This window comes from Bos grunniens, chromosome 1, assembly GCF_055505025.1.
Source record: "Bos grunniens cultivar Pamir isolate PY7600 chromosome 1, Bosgru_T2T1.0, whole genome shotgun sequence".
NCBI classification, from domain to species: domain Eukaryota; kingdom Metazoa; phylum Chordata; class Mammalia; order Artiodactyla; family Bovidae; genus Bos; species Bos grunniens.
The window spans coordinates 97853290-97867907 of NC_141165.1; the positions used below are offsets into that span (position 1 = coordinate 97853290).

General features: G+C 37.5%; 1 protein-coding gene across 43 annotated transcripts in view; it reads left to right on the forward strand.

Annotated features, from left to right (window-relative positions):
• ZBTB20 (zinc finger and BTB domain containing 20) overlaps nucleotides 1-14618 on the forward strand; it is an 847908-nt gene that overhangs the window by 328010 nt on the left and 505280 nt on the right. For 35 of the 43 annotated variants that reach the window (XR_015165318.1, XR_015165313.1, XM_086405119.1 and 32 more), the window contains one exon: nucleotides 11919-11992. The exons of the other annotated variants lie outside the window; for them this stretch is intronic. The gene's annotated coding sequence lies outside the window, so the exon portion shown is untranslated. The remainder of the gene's footprint in view (nucleotides 1-11918; nucleotides 11993-14618) is intronic. 43 annotated transcript variants of the gene reach the window in all.

The window sequence follows — 14618 nt, forward strand, 5'->3', positions numbered from 1 at the left end:
TTATATACCCTAACCATTTATCCTAGGAGTGCATTTGGTTTGATATCCAGTAATCAATTCATGTAATATAAAGATCCATATAGTCAAAGCTTTGGTTTTTCCAGTAGTCACTCATGGATGTGAGAGTTGGACCATAAATAAATCTGAGCACTAAAGAACTGATGCTTTTGAACTGTGGTGTTGGAGAAGACTCTTGAGAGTCCCTTGGACAACAAGGAGATCAAACCAGTCAATTCTAAAAGGAAATCAGTCCTGAATATTCATTGGAATGACAGATGCTGAAGCTGAAGTTCCAATACTTCGGCCATGTGATGTGAAGAACTGGCTCCTTAGAAAAGCCCCTGATGCTGCGAAAGAGTGAAGGCAAGAGGAGAGGGGGACAACAGAGGATGAGATGGTTGGATGGTATCACTGACTTGATGGACATGAGTTTGAGCAAGTTCCAGGAGTTGGTGACAGATAGGGAAGCCTGGTGTGCTGCAGTCCATGGGGCCTAAAAGAGTCAGATAGGACTAAGTGACTGAACTGAACAAAACTGAACATATTAGTTCATATTAGGGAGAGAACCACATAGCTATTGCACTAGATATTCAAAAACATATGGGAAAATCCAATATCTATTTATGACAGAAATTTCAACAATCTAAAAATAGAATCAGATCAGATCAGTGGCTCAGTCGTGTCCAACTCTTTGCGACCCCATGAATCGCAGCACGCCAGGCCTCCCTGTCCATCACCAACTCCCAGAGTTCACTCAGACTCAGGTCCATTGAGTCAGTGATGCCATCCAGCCATCTCATCCTCTGTCGTCCCCTTCTCCTCCTGACCCCAATCCCTCCCAGCATCAGAGTCTTTTCCAATGAGTCAACTCTTCACATGAGGTGGCCAAAGTACTGGAGTTTCAGCTTTAGCATCATTCCTTCCAAAGAAATCCCAGGGCTGATCTCCTTCAGAATGGACTGGTTGGATCTCCTTGCAGTCCAAGGGACTCTCAAGAGTCTTCTCCAACACCACAGTTCAAAAGCATCAATTCTTTGGCGCTCAGCCTTCTTCACAGTCCAACTCTCACATCCATACTTGACCACAGGAAAAACCATAGCCTTGACTAGATGAACCTTTTGTTGGCAAAGTAATGTCTCTGCTTTTGAATATGCTATCTAGGTTGGTCATAACTTTCCTTCCAAGGAGTAAGCGTCTTTTAATTTCATGGCTGCAGTCACCATCTGTAGTGATTTGGAGCCCCAAAAAATAAAGTCTGATACTGTTTCCACTGTTTGCCCATCTATTTCCCATGAAGTGATGGGACTGGATGCCAAGATCTTTGTTTTCTGAATGTTGAACTTTAAGCCAACTTTTTCACTCTCCACTTTCACTTTCATCAAGAGGCTTTTGAGTTCCTCTTCACTTTCTGCCATAAGGGTGGTGTCATCTGCATATCTGAGGTTACTGACATTTCTCCCAGCAATCTGGATTCCAGCTTGTGTTTCTTCCAGTCCAGCATTTCTCATGATGTACTCTGCATATAAGTTAAATAAACAGGGTGACAATATACAGGCTTGAGGAACTCCTTTCCTATTAGGAACCAGTCTGTTGTTCCGTGTCCAGTTCTAACTGTTGCTTCCTGACCTGCATACAAATTTCTCAAGAGGCAGATCAGGTGGTCTGGTATTCCCATCTCTTTAAGAATTTTCCACAGTTTATTGTGATCCACACAGGCAAAGGCTTTGGCATAGTCAATAAAGCAGAAATAGATGCTTTTCTGGAACTCTCTTGCTTTTTCTATGATCCAGCAGATGTTGGCAATTTGATCTCTGGTTCCTCTGCCTTTTCTAAAACCCACTTGAACATCTGGAAGTTCACGGTTCACATATTGCTGAAGCCTGGCTTGGAGAATTTTGAGCATTGCTTTACTAGCATGTGAGATGAGTACAATTGTGCGGTAGTTTGAGCATTCTTTGGCATTGCCTTTCTTTGGGATTGGAATGAAAACTGACCTTTTCCAGTCCTGTGGCCACTGCTGAGTTTTCCAAATTTGCTGGCATATTGAGTGCAGCACTTTCACAGCATCGTCTCTCAGGATTTGGAATAGCTCAACTGGAATTCCATCACCTCTACTAGCTTTGTTCGTAGTGATGCTTTCTAAGGCCCACTTGACTTCACATTCCAGGATGTCTGGCTCTAGGTCAGTGATCACACCATCGTGATTATCTGGGTCGTGAAGATCTTTTCTGTACAGTTCTTCTGTGTATTCTTGCCATCTCTTCTTAATATCTTCTGCTTCTGTTAGGTCCAACCATTTCTGTCCTTTATCGAGCCCATCTTTGCATGAAATGTTCCTTTGGTATCTCTGATTTTCTTGAAGAGATCCCTAGTCTTTCCCATTCTGTAGTTTTCCTCTATTTCTTTGCATTGATCATGAAGAAGGCTTTCTTATCTCTTCTTGCTATTCTTTGGAACTCTGCATTCAGATGTTTATATCTTTCCTTTTCTCCTTTGCTTTTCGCTTCTCTTCTTTTCACAGCTATTTGTAAGGCCTCCCCAGACAGCCATTTTGCTTTTTTATACCTAAATGAGAAGCATCCAAGAAAAAAAAAAAACCCTACAATTAATATTCTTAATGATGAAAAACTGAGTGGTTTAAGATAAGGGAAATAGGCAGGGCTGTCAGATCTCATCTCTTCTGCTAAAGACTGTACTAGTATATCTGTCCAGAAATGTAAGAAAAATAAAGAAAAAGAGGAAATAAAGCAAAGAAAGAAAAAAAGGAACAGGAAGGAAAGAAATCAAAAGTATCCAGATTGGAAAGTAAAAACTGTTATTTGCAGAAAATGTTATAAGTATGTAGAGAACATTAAGGAATGCATGCACACACACACAAACTAAAAATTGAGCATAACACGTTCACTGAGTACAAGAGCATTATACACAAGTCAATTGTATTTCTGTATATAAGCATATTTCAGAATTACTAAGGGTTCAGTTTCAGACCACTTCAATTAAGCAAGTCACACAAACCTTTTGATTTCAATAATTCATATAAAATTATGTTTACACTATACTGTAGTTCTATTAAGTGTGCAATAGCATTATGGATGTACATACTTTCATTTAAAATACTTTGCTGCTACAAATGCTATCATCTGAGTCTTCACCTAGTTGGAGTCTTTTGCATCAGAAATCACTAATAACAAATTGCCATCAGATCAGATCAGATCAGTCGCTCAGTCGTGTACGACTCTTTGCAACCCCATGAATCGCAGCACGCCAGGCCTCCTTGTCCATCACCAACTCCCGGAGTTCACTCAGACTCACGTCTGTCAAGTTAGTGATGCCATCCAGCCATCTCATCCTCTGTCGTCCCCTTCTCCTCCTGACCCCAATCCCTCCCAGCATCAGAGTCTTTTCCAATGAGTCAACTCTTCACATGAGGTGGCCAAAGTACTGGAATTTCAGCTTTAGCATCATTCCTTCCAAAGAAATCCCAGGGCTGATCTCCTTCAGAATGGACTGGTTGGATCTCCTTGCAGTCCAACAGACTCTCAAGAGTCTTCTCCAACACCACAGTTCAAAAGCATCAATTCTTTGGTGCTCAGCCTTCTTCACAGTCCAACTCTCACATCCATACATGGCCACAGGAAAAACCATAGCCTTGACTAGACAAACCTTTGTTGGCAAAGTAATGTCTCTGCTTTTGAATATGCTATCTAGGTTGGTCATAATTTTCCTTCCAAGGAGTAAGCGTCTTTTAATTTCATGGCTGCAGTCACCATCTGCAGTGATTTTGGAGCCCAGAAAAATAAAGTCTGACACTGTTTCCCCATCTATTTCCCATGAAGTGATGGGACCGGGTGCCATGATCTTCATTTTCTGAATGTTGAGCTTTAAGCCAACTTTTTCACTCTCCACTTTCACCTTCATCAAGAGGCTTTTTAGTTCCTCTTCACTTTCTGCCATAAGGGTGGTGTCATCTGCATATCTGAGGTTATTGATATTGCTCCTGGCAATCTTGATTCCAGCTTGTGCTTCTTCCAGTCCAGCATTTCTCATGATGTACTCTGCATAGAAGTTAAATAAGCAGGGTGACAATATACAGCCTTGACGAACTCCTTTCCTATTTGGAACCAGTCTGTTGTTCCATTTCCAGTTCTAACTGTTGCTTCCCGACCTGCATACAAATTTCTCAAGAGGCTGATCAGGTGGTCTGGTATTCCCATCTCTTTCAGAATTTTCCACAGTTTATTGTGATCCACACAGTCAAATTGAGAAGGCAATGGCACCCCACTCCAGCACTCTTGCCTGGAAAATCCCATGGATGGAGGAGCCTGGTGGGCCTCAGTCCACAGGGTCGCTAAGAGTCAGACAGGACTGAGCGACTTCACTTTCACTTTTCACTTTCATGCATTGGAGAAGGAAATGAAAACCCACTCCAGTGTTCTTGCCTGGAGAATCCCAGGGACTGGGGAGCCTGGTGGGCTGCCGTCTATGGGGTCGCATAGAGTCAGACATGACTGAAGCAACCTTGCAGCACAGTCAAAGGCTTTGGCATAGTCAATAAATCAGAAATAGATGTTTTCTGGAACTCTCTTGCTTTTTCTATGATCCAGCAGATGTTGGCAATTTGATCTCTAGTTCCTCTGCCTTTTCTAAAACCAGTTTGAACATCAGGAAGTTCACGGTTCACATATTGCTGAAGCCTGGCTTGGAGAATTTTGAGCATTACTTTACTAGCGTGTGAGATGAGTGCAATTGTGTGGTAGTTTGAGCATTCTTTGGCATTGCCTTTCTTTGGGATTGGAATGAAAACTGACCTTTTCCAGTCCTGTGGCCACTGCTGAGTTTTCCAAATTTGCTGGCATATTGCCATAAGAAATAAAATAATGAAACACTGAAATATTGAAAGAATTACCAAAGTATGACACAGATACATGGAATCAGCAAATGCTTTTGGAAAAAATGGTGTCTATAGACCTGCTTGATGCAGTTATCACAGTCTTTCAATTTGTTAAAAATGTAATATCTACAAAGTACAACAAAGCAAAGCACAATAGAGTGAGCTATGCCTGTACTAGCAACAAACAATGAAATTAGGAAAGCAATTCTATTCACAAGAATAGAAAAAGAATCAAAAATAATAAAGGCATTTTTATAAAAACTGACAACCTAATCCTAAAGTTCATGTGAAAATGCAAAGAACTCAGAACAATAAAAATAATTTTGAAAAGGAGAACAAAGTTAGACAACTTAAACTTCCAGGTTTTAAAAACTTTTTAATAAAAACTATAATGAAGAACATACAGTACTGATATAGATGTCAGTAAATGTAATCGTAAGTAATTTTATTATGTGAAATATAAATGAATATCCATGGTGCTAAGACTATACAAAAATTTTGTTTAAAAATTAGATTTCTACCTCACACCATACACAAAGATTAACTCAAAATAGATCATGGATCTAAATGTAAGAGCTAAAACCATAAGACTTCTATAAGGAAATGAGAAAATCTTCATGACCTTATGGTAGACAGAGTTTTATATCTGACCCTAAAACCATGATACAAAAAAGAAAAAGTTTGGTAATTTGGGTCTCATCAAAATTAAAAACTCTTGCACTTCAAAGGATTCCACTAAAAATACTGGGAGAAAATTTATGCTCTACAAATATATATCTAATAAAATATTTTTAAATTTCATAACACATAAAGAATTCTTCAATAATAAAAAAATGAACAACCCAATGAAAAAATTGGACAAAATATTTAGATATTTCACAAAAAAAATATAAAAATGTCTAATAAACATATTAAAAAATGTTCAATGTCATTAATCTTTAAGGAAACGTAAATTAAAACTGAAGTGAGATACTATTTTACACCAACAGTTGTGGCTGTAATAAAAAGACAGGCAGGGTAACAAATACTGGTGAAGACAGAAAGAAACTGGAGCCCTCATAGGTTGCTGCTCAGAATTTAAAATGGTACAGCCTCTTTAGAAAATAACTTGATATCTTAAAAGTTAAACTTATTTTTCTGACCCAGCAATTCCACTTCTAGGAATCTCCCTAAGAAAAATGAAAACATGTCCACAGAGAGGCATATATATGCAAATGCACGTAGCAGCATTATTCATAATAGTAAAAAATTGGAAGCAATCCACATGTCCATCAACTGATGAATGGATTAACAAAATATCATATATTCATACAATGGCATACTATTCATACATAAAACAGAATAGAGTATTGCTATATGCTTTGTGCCTGTGTGTTCACTCACTCAGTTGTATCTGACTCTTTGCAAGCCCATGGACTGCAGCCTGCCAGGCTCCTCTATCCATGGAATTTTCTAGGCAAGAATACTGGCGTAAGTTGCCATTTCCTGTTTCAGGAGATCTTCAAATCCAGGGATCAAACCCCCGTGTCCCATACATTGGCAGGCAGATTCTTCACCACTGTGCCACCTGGGAAGTCCCACTATATACCACAGCATGTATCAATCTGAAAAACATTATGATAAGAGAGAAAAAAAAAAGCCAAATGCAAGAAACCACATAGTGTGTGATTGCATTTATAAGAAATGGTCAGAAAATGTAAATGTTTGGAGACAGAAAGCAGATTAATTGTTGTCTGGGACTGGGAATAATAGTGGGGATTGACTGCCTAAGAACATGAAGGGTCTTTTTTGGAGTGACAAAAATGTTCTAAATTAATTGTGGTGATGATAGCTGAACTCTAAATTTACTTAAAATCATTAAATTTTACACTTACAAGGATGAATTTTATTACATAATTATACCTCAATAAACTTAAAGAAATTATGCTTATTAAAACTAAGGAAAGAGATACCTGGCAGATACTCCCTTAACCAAATGACCAAGATTGACATCCCTAGTGATAAGTCATATGGATATCAGAGACCCCATGACATGATGTTATCAGAAGAGCACTTCATTCTTTTGCATTCTTCTCTGATGCTTTTGAACTGTGGTGTTGGAGAAGACTCTTGAGAGTCCCTTGGACTGCAAGGAGATCTAACCAGTCCATTCTAAAGGAGATCAGTCCTGGGTGTTCTTTGGAAGGAGTGATGCTAAAGCTGAAACTCCAGTACTTTGGCTACCTCATGCGAAGAGTTGACTCATTGGAAAAGACTCTGATGCTGGGAGGGATTGGGGGCAGGAGGAGAAGGGGACGACAGAGGATGAGATGGCTGGATGGCATCACCGACTCGATGTACATGAGTTTGAGTGAACTGCGGGAGTTGGTGATGGATGGGGAGGCCTGGCGTGCTGCAATTCATGGGGTCGAAAAGAGTTGGACACGACTGAGTGACTGAACTGAACTGAACTAAAACTGTAATCCCAGGCTAATTATGAGAGGTGAAGTGAAGTGAAAGTCTCTCAGTCGTGTCTGACTCTTTGCGACCCCATGGACTGTGTAGTCCATGGAATTCTCCAGGCCAGAATACTGGAGTGGGTATCTCCAGTATCCCCTTCTCTAGGGGATCTTCCCAACCCATGGATCGAACCCAGGGTCTCTCCCACATTGTGGGCAAATTCTTTACCAGCTGAGCCACAAGGGAAGCCCAATTATGAGGAAACATCAGTCAAATCCAAACTGAGGACCATTTCACAAAATATCTGACCACTGCTCTTCAAAACTATCAAGGTCCTGAAGAACAAGAAAAAACTGAGAAATCGTTACAGATCAGAGGAGACTTTAGAGAAGAACATTTTGGCAACCCATTCCAATATTCTTGCTTGGAGAATCTGAATGATGTCCTACAGTCCATAGGGTCGCAAAGAGTCAGACATGACTGAAGCGATTTAGCATGCAGAGGAGATTTAGGATAAAAGATAGCTGAATACATCTTTTTATCCATGGATCTAATTAGATGCATTTATCTAATTATCCATGGATCTTTTATCCATTAGATCCAAGGATCTAATCTAGGATACCAGGTAGATTAATTCAGGTATCCTGGATTAGATCCTTGAAAGAGACAAAATATGTTAGTGGAAGAGCTGGTGACATCTGAATAAAGTCTGTAGTTTAGGTAATAGTATTGTATCAGTGTTAATTTCTTACCTTGGTTATATACAATGTTAAAGTTAAGAGAACATAGTGAAGGAAATATGAGAATTCTTTGAGCTACCTTTGCAACTTTTCCATATATGTAAAATTATTTCAAAATTAAAAGTTAAAATGTTTAAAAGAAATTTATAGATTAAAGGGGAATTGTGATTCAAATGTAATATGCAGATATTGTTCAGATCTTAATTCAAACTAGTCAGCTAGAAAAAAAAAGTCAATCATTTGACAGAATATTTAATAACATTAAATAATTACTATTATTTTTGATGTGATATAATGGTGTTGTGACTTTTAAAAGTCATTATTTTTTAATAATACATACTAACATATTAATGGATGGAGTAATATGACATCTGGGATTGTCTTTAAAATGATCTGGTGGAAAAAGAAGTTGGTTAGAGCATAGATGAAGTAAACACTGACCTCGGGTGATAAATACGTAGGAGTTCTTTTGGGGAGAGGGGAGTTCTGTTTTACTATACTCTCTACTCTTGCTTATGTTTGAATTTTTTCACAATAAATTTTAAGTGAAAAGGAAACAAAGACTAAGAGAAATAATCAAATATTGTCATTTGGTCTCTATGCTGACCACAGGCGAGTGTGGTCATAGAGAGGTGAGTGAGCTCGCAAAAACAATCTGAGCAGGATATAATTGGTGCTGAAGAATTGGGAGAGCATTAAGAGAACTGCCTGGATGAGCATAGACTTCCTAAACTGGAGTGCTTTGTTGATCTCTCCTTGAAGTTCTGTGACCTGGTGATATCTAAAACCTCTACCTATGTGAGGATTTTGAAAAGTAGAGTGTAGTCAGAAGCAGCCCTTTTTTCCTAGTCAATACTAAGATCTATAGTTCTTCACCCCTCTTAAGTTTTTTATTGTCTGGGGATTTGTTTTTTGGCCTTGTGACTTAGGATGGGTTACTGTAATATAATGCATTTGCTACTTCTCTGGAAAGACATTCAGAATCTTTAACTAGTGCAGAATGTACAACTCTCTTTGCTAAAGGGTGTCTGCCAAGGGAAGCATTCTTACGGGCTTTGTAATTTGCATTGATTACTGAGTTGTTTACCAGTGCATCACTGGGTGTTCACTGTATTCTATAAAGCCTGGCAAAGTTCTATCTTGATTAAAGAAGTCTGACATTGGTGGTCAATTTTAATAATAACTGAGGTTGTTCTGGATAACTTGAAAAAATTTTAACAGATTTTGGAACTTGAAATGTCAAGAGCAAGTTATTCTTATTGATGACACGTACTCCGGAAATCTAGTATTTTAAAGGTGGATTCAGTGTACAGTACTGAACTTAACAAAAACAGAAGTTGAAAAGTAGACCATAGTGCCAAAAATAAGATCCTAGTCTTAACTTCTCTGCTCCTTAATCTAATCTGGCATGCCTTCAGAATATTTCACTTTCTTGATGACCAGTCTTCCAAACAGTTTCTAACCAATACTTAACCCCACTGCATAGTAGCAGAGTTAATGATTTCTCATGAGGCTGATCTGAATAGGAACCATATTCATATCAAAGACAACTGGTCCCACTTCCAGGTCCATCTTTGGGCCAAGATACGTAGTCGCCAACAGTGAGTTGGCGACTGTATTTTTTGAGTCCTGGCGCAAAGTAAGATCCATCTGTTTTGCCCAGCCGTTTGCTTGAGTGCCACAAAATGGTCCTGTTATTAGTCTTATTTGCGGTCCTATTTAAGGTTAGGGGATAATATAAATAAACTTCAGTCCTCCTTATGATGAATGTAGCATGGGAATTAAAAGTGGTGGTGGTGGTAGTGGTAAGTGATGTTGCATCTCTATTTTCTCAATTGCTCTGTTTTCTTTGGATTGGAAAACAGACATTTAAGAATGAGTTTGTCATCTGGAAGGATAGTTGTGACCAAGTTTCCCTCAACAGGATACAAGATGTTATTTTTGAGCTTCATTACCCACACCAAGGGGGAAAAAAGAGAAAGGGAAACAATAAATAAGGAGGAAAGTGAAAGTAAGGAATAAACAGGCAGAGTCAGAGAAGGGAAAATAAAGGTCAAAGAGGAGAAAGGAATGACATGCAAAGAGGAGAATATAACTTAGTAGACTTTCTATTCATAGAAACTGCTTTATTGTTTTGAACTGAGTTCAATTCACTCAACATCTGGTGAATTAAGGAAAAGGAAATCTGACACTAAATTGAACTGCAAGTTGTCAGTTAAACAGTTTATATATAAATATGCAGTCTCGTTTCTATCGCCTTTTCTTATCTAAACTAGACAGTGAATCAGTTTCACTAACCATATGTGATTGGTGAGTAGAACAGTATCAGTTGGTGATTCAGATTTATATAGAGATGGGCAGCTCTTATATTTCTGAATCATTTATTAGGGATTATTGTTATTCGACATTATTTCTGAGCATGAGTTATTTTTGTCAGCTTCTTTTATGAATGTTTTGTTGCCTTATAAGGAAATATGTGCACTCCCCTCCTCATAGTTGTCCCTGGTGACGCCTCCATAATTTCTGTCTTTACACTGGTGCATTTTTGGTCTAATTCAGGCATGTGAGAAGCAGGCGAAAAGTTTAGTTAGTCAGTGATTTTGTGTGTGTGTGTGTGGATCCATTCATGGATAGATCTAGTGAATTTGAACCAGTTTGAACGTATAACCTATGTGCATCAAATAGACACAATACACAAAATATTCTTTTATTTAATCCAAGGGAAAAAGAAAGTAGAACTCACAAGTAAGAAATAGATACATTTTCAAAAATAGATGCAGTTTCAAGGCCGATTTATGATTATGCTCTTATATGTGGAGATGTTAAAATATTACCTTGCATTAATATGAAGATGGACATAAACATACCACATTTAGTGCTACAAATATATAAAAAATGGATGGCATGATGTAAAGTAAAAGATAATTGTGTTATCTCCTTTTTATACTAAAAATCTATATTTTTCTAAACCTGTTGTATCAATTATTTGAAGCTAAAAATAAGGATGACTTAATCCTGTCTGTTTTTTTTTTAATATTATCTTATTTATAGATGATGTTGTATGAAAAAATAAAGGACTACAAAAATTAATATGACATTTTAAGCCCAGATAGTTATTAAATACTTTTATCTTAATGCATGGACTCTTGATTCAAAAATTAAAAATAGATATTTTAAAAGATGCATTTATGGTTATTTAAACCAAGAGAGGTAGTTTAAACCCTGATGGTCTTCCCATGTTGCTTAAAACAGCAATGCTTCATACAATAAGCTCTATAGTGTGATGTCATCTGGAGTGCACTAAACCCTTAATGCCTTGCAATGGGCATTTGTACTGCTAAATATGTTTCTTTGCCTCTGCTTCACCGTTTGCCCCTCAGTCATTTGAAAGCAGTGGGTCTAATGTTATTTTCCAATTTTATTTGAAGTTGTAATTTCCCTTTAATATGTGTATTCAGAATGTAGATTTTCTTCTTTATTCTCTGAAATAATATTGTATGTAATCTTGAAGCTTTGAAATTGTTTAGGAGTTTTTTTTTTTTTAATCAGAATATAGGTAAAATTTAGAAACACTGATTTTCTAGTCATATCATTATGAAGTCCTTAACATGGAGGCATATTTTGTTTTTCAGAATTGCTTTTTTTCCTCTTTAGATCCTTTTCTTTTCATTAAAAAACTACTCTGGGAAGAGGGTTTTTTTTTTTTTTTTTCCTTAACAGAAAAAAAAAAGCTACGCTTGACTGATAATGCATTGCTTTGGATGGTGAAACATTATGAAAGTTTAATTTTTAATTAAATCTGAAATACCAATTATAACTGAAAGAGATTTTAACCTGTTTCTTTTCAGACTGCCTGAAGTTACATTTAGAGACTGAAATCACTGCACCTTAAAAACAAAAGATTGAGCTGCACTGCATTCCTGTGAGTGAAAGCTTCCTCTACCTTCCTCTGTATTTTTGTGACCCACTCAAAAAGGGACAAAAATAGTGGTCACATAGTAACCAGACATGAGTAAGAAATTTGAATATCCCTGAAGAAATACATGTTTAAATGATTTCCTTCTTTAAAAAAAGAAAATTTGTAGGGCTCAATATTCAGTATGTCTTTTTTATCCAACCTAAATTGTGAATCCTTGCTCTTGGCTGGTTTGAATTGCGTTCGGGAGGGTGTCACCCACCGTGCATCAGCACAGTGACACACACCCTGTCAGGAAGGATTCTTACATTTTGGTACAAGTCTCTTTGAAAGTAACAGATTTCTAATGGAATCAAAGTAGACTCCGGTTTTCCTTTGTGATGTCATTAGAAATTTTTAGCCTTTGTGTCAGTGTAAATGGAGAGAAAGAAAGTTCATGATGACATCACAAGATTCTGTTGCCTTGAGGACTTTGGGCAAAACTAAGTAAAATGCATAATTCCCTTGTGTGCGTGTGTTCCCCATTCTGCTATGAAGCAGTCAAAATAGCACATCTTATGTCTTCCCGTGAGCTACAAGGCTGTCTCTCAGAGCCCCATTGTTCCATAAATGCATGTCAGAGTCTACCACAGTCTGGTCTACCCTTATTTAGCTGCTGTTTTGTCAATGTACTTGGAAGAACAATTAACATTTGGGATTTCAATGTCTGAATAACAGGCAGTGAATAGAACCCAAGCATATAAAAGATTCAGACGCCCAGGGTAAGAAAACAGAAGCTTATAGTTGGTGGGGGAAAAGGAAAAACACTTTAATGCCTCACTCAAAGGTTATGAAATACTACAAGGAAATTCAATGTTATAATTTTAAAAAATTTAGATAAAAATATATATTTTGGTAATGAAATCCAGCAGGTTGTGATGTCTTCCTAAGTTTCCATTTAATGTGCTATGTGGTCTTTTGCTAGAGAGTCTTAAACACTTAAACAGCATTCATCCCCTTGTTCATGTTGGAATGCCGAATGTGGGGTGTATTGCATTGTGGTTTTCAGAGTGTCACGGTGCCTTTAGACAGAGTACGTTAAAGGTGATTCAGATGACTTCTTCCATTTTCACTTTGGCTTACTTCACTCTTTCATTATCAACTACAGTTCTCATATGTTTACTGTAGACATTTCTGACATTGCTTAAACATCCCTGCCTATTGTCTAAATTCTTGCTAGGTCCATTTTTTTTGGAAAGATGATGCACGGACAGAACAAGATCACCTCACTGTCAGGGTATCTGGTGAACTGGAGGGAACTTTGGCAGCTTATATTAATGTATGTTGTCCACTGAGCATAGTGCCTGGCTGATATGAATGAATAAATGATGATTATTGTTATTTTTGTCATAACTACAAGAGTCAGGAACTATGGATGGGGTAAGCTCTCTAAAATCAGGGTCTATTTCTTATTCATTTTTGTGATCCTCAGTGCTTGGCATAGTAATAGTTATCAAGAAATAGCTATTGTTACTAGTACAATTAGGAAATTTAAGTCAGAACTTTAGGATTTATTCATTCAAAAATTATTTATTGTGGAGATGTGTTGAATGAAGTTTTTGACAGTAAAGAAGATAATTATAAAGGAATTTGTCAAAGACAAACCTATTATTCACCATATAACATTAGACATCAGTCTCCTAGCCCTTCTCTTCTTTGACTTTATACTTCTTTCTCCTGACCAGAATGAGAAGTGCCCATTCAAACCACATCCTTTTTGTCTGTGAAGTGGGCTTCACTAGTGTTCCATCTAGTTGTGTCTTACATCTCATATACTGAAGCCGTCTCCAAAGATAAATCTACCTGACTCTAGGATGGATGGTGCTGTGTACCTGCTTGTCTATGTCGTAGATTGTGCTTCAAGAAAACGGGGCAAATGGTACAAAAGATATTGGGTCAAGAGACCAGAGATTTGGGAAGTTGCCATTAGAAACGTCTATCTTCAGTGCACTGAGAGCCAGAACCAATTTCTCAACACAGATAAGATGACAGCATTCCTTAGAACTCAGAACGATTTGACCCCTTCTAAGTTTAGCTTCCTGGTTTCTTTCTTTCTTTTTTTTTTTTGCTTGTTTTGCTTTCTTTTTAACATAAAGTTATCTGCCCCCCAACACCAATTTTAATTTATTTCTAAAAGGGGTTCCTTTATTTTTATTAAATTAGCTTCTGGTGATGCAAATGAAGGCTCTCATAAAACTTGGCCTCTGAGGCAAAGCTAAAATGATAAAATTTAAGCTTCATGAACTGTACTGTTATCATGTGGAATAATGTTTAGGGACATCAAATGACTTTATAAACACACTTCGTATTTTTTAAGATTAAAAGATTGAGGTGAAAGGGATTTAAGGGCAAAGTATCATCAAAAATTACAGGTAGAAAGTATATAAGAAATAAAAAGTCCAGTCATCTCATTTTGAAATAAGTAAATGGAGACCCAGGGTAGGGCATGCAGGTTACTCAAATGATACTGACTACCAATGCAAATCACCCTGGGACATCTAGGACTGAGAGTAGACCCAGTTTTAGACTCTGAGTGTTTGATCTTTCTTCTACACTCAGAGTCTGAGCTGTGTTTGCTGAAGAGCAAACTGTC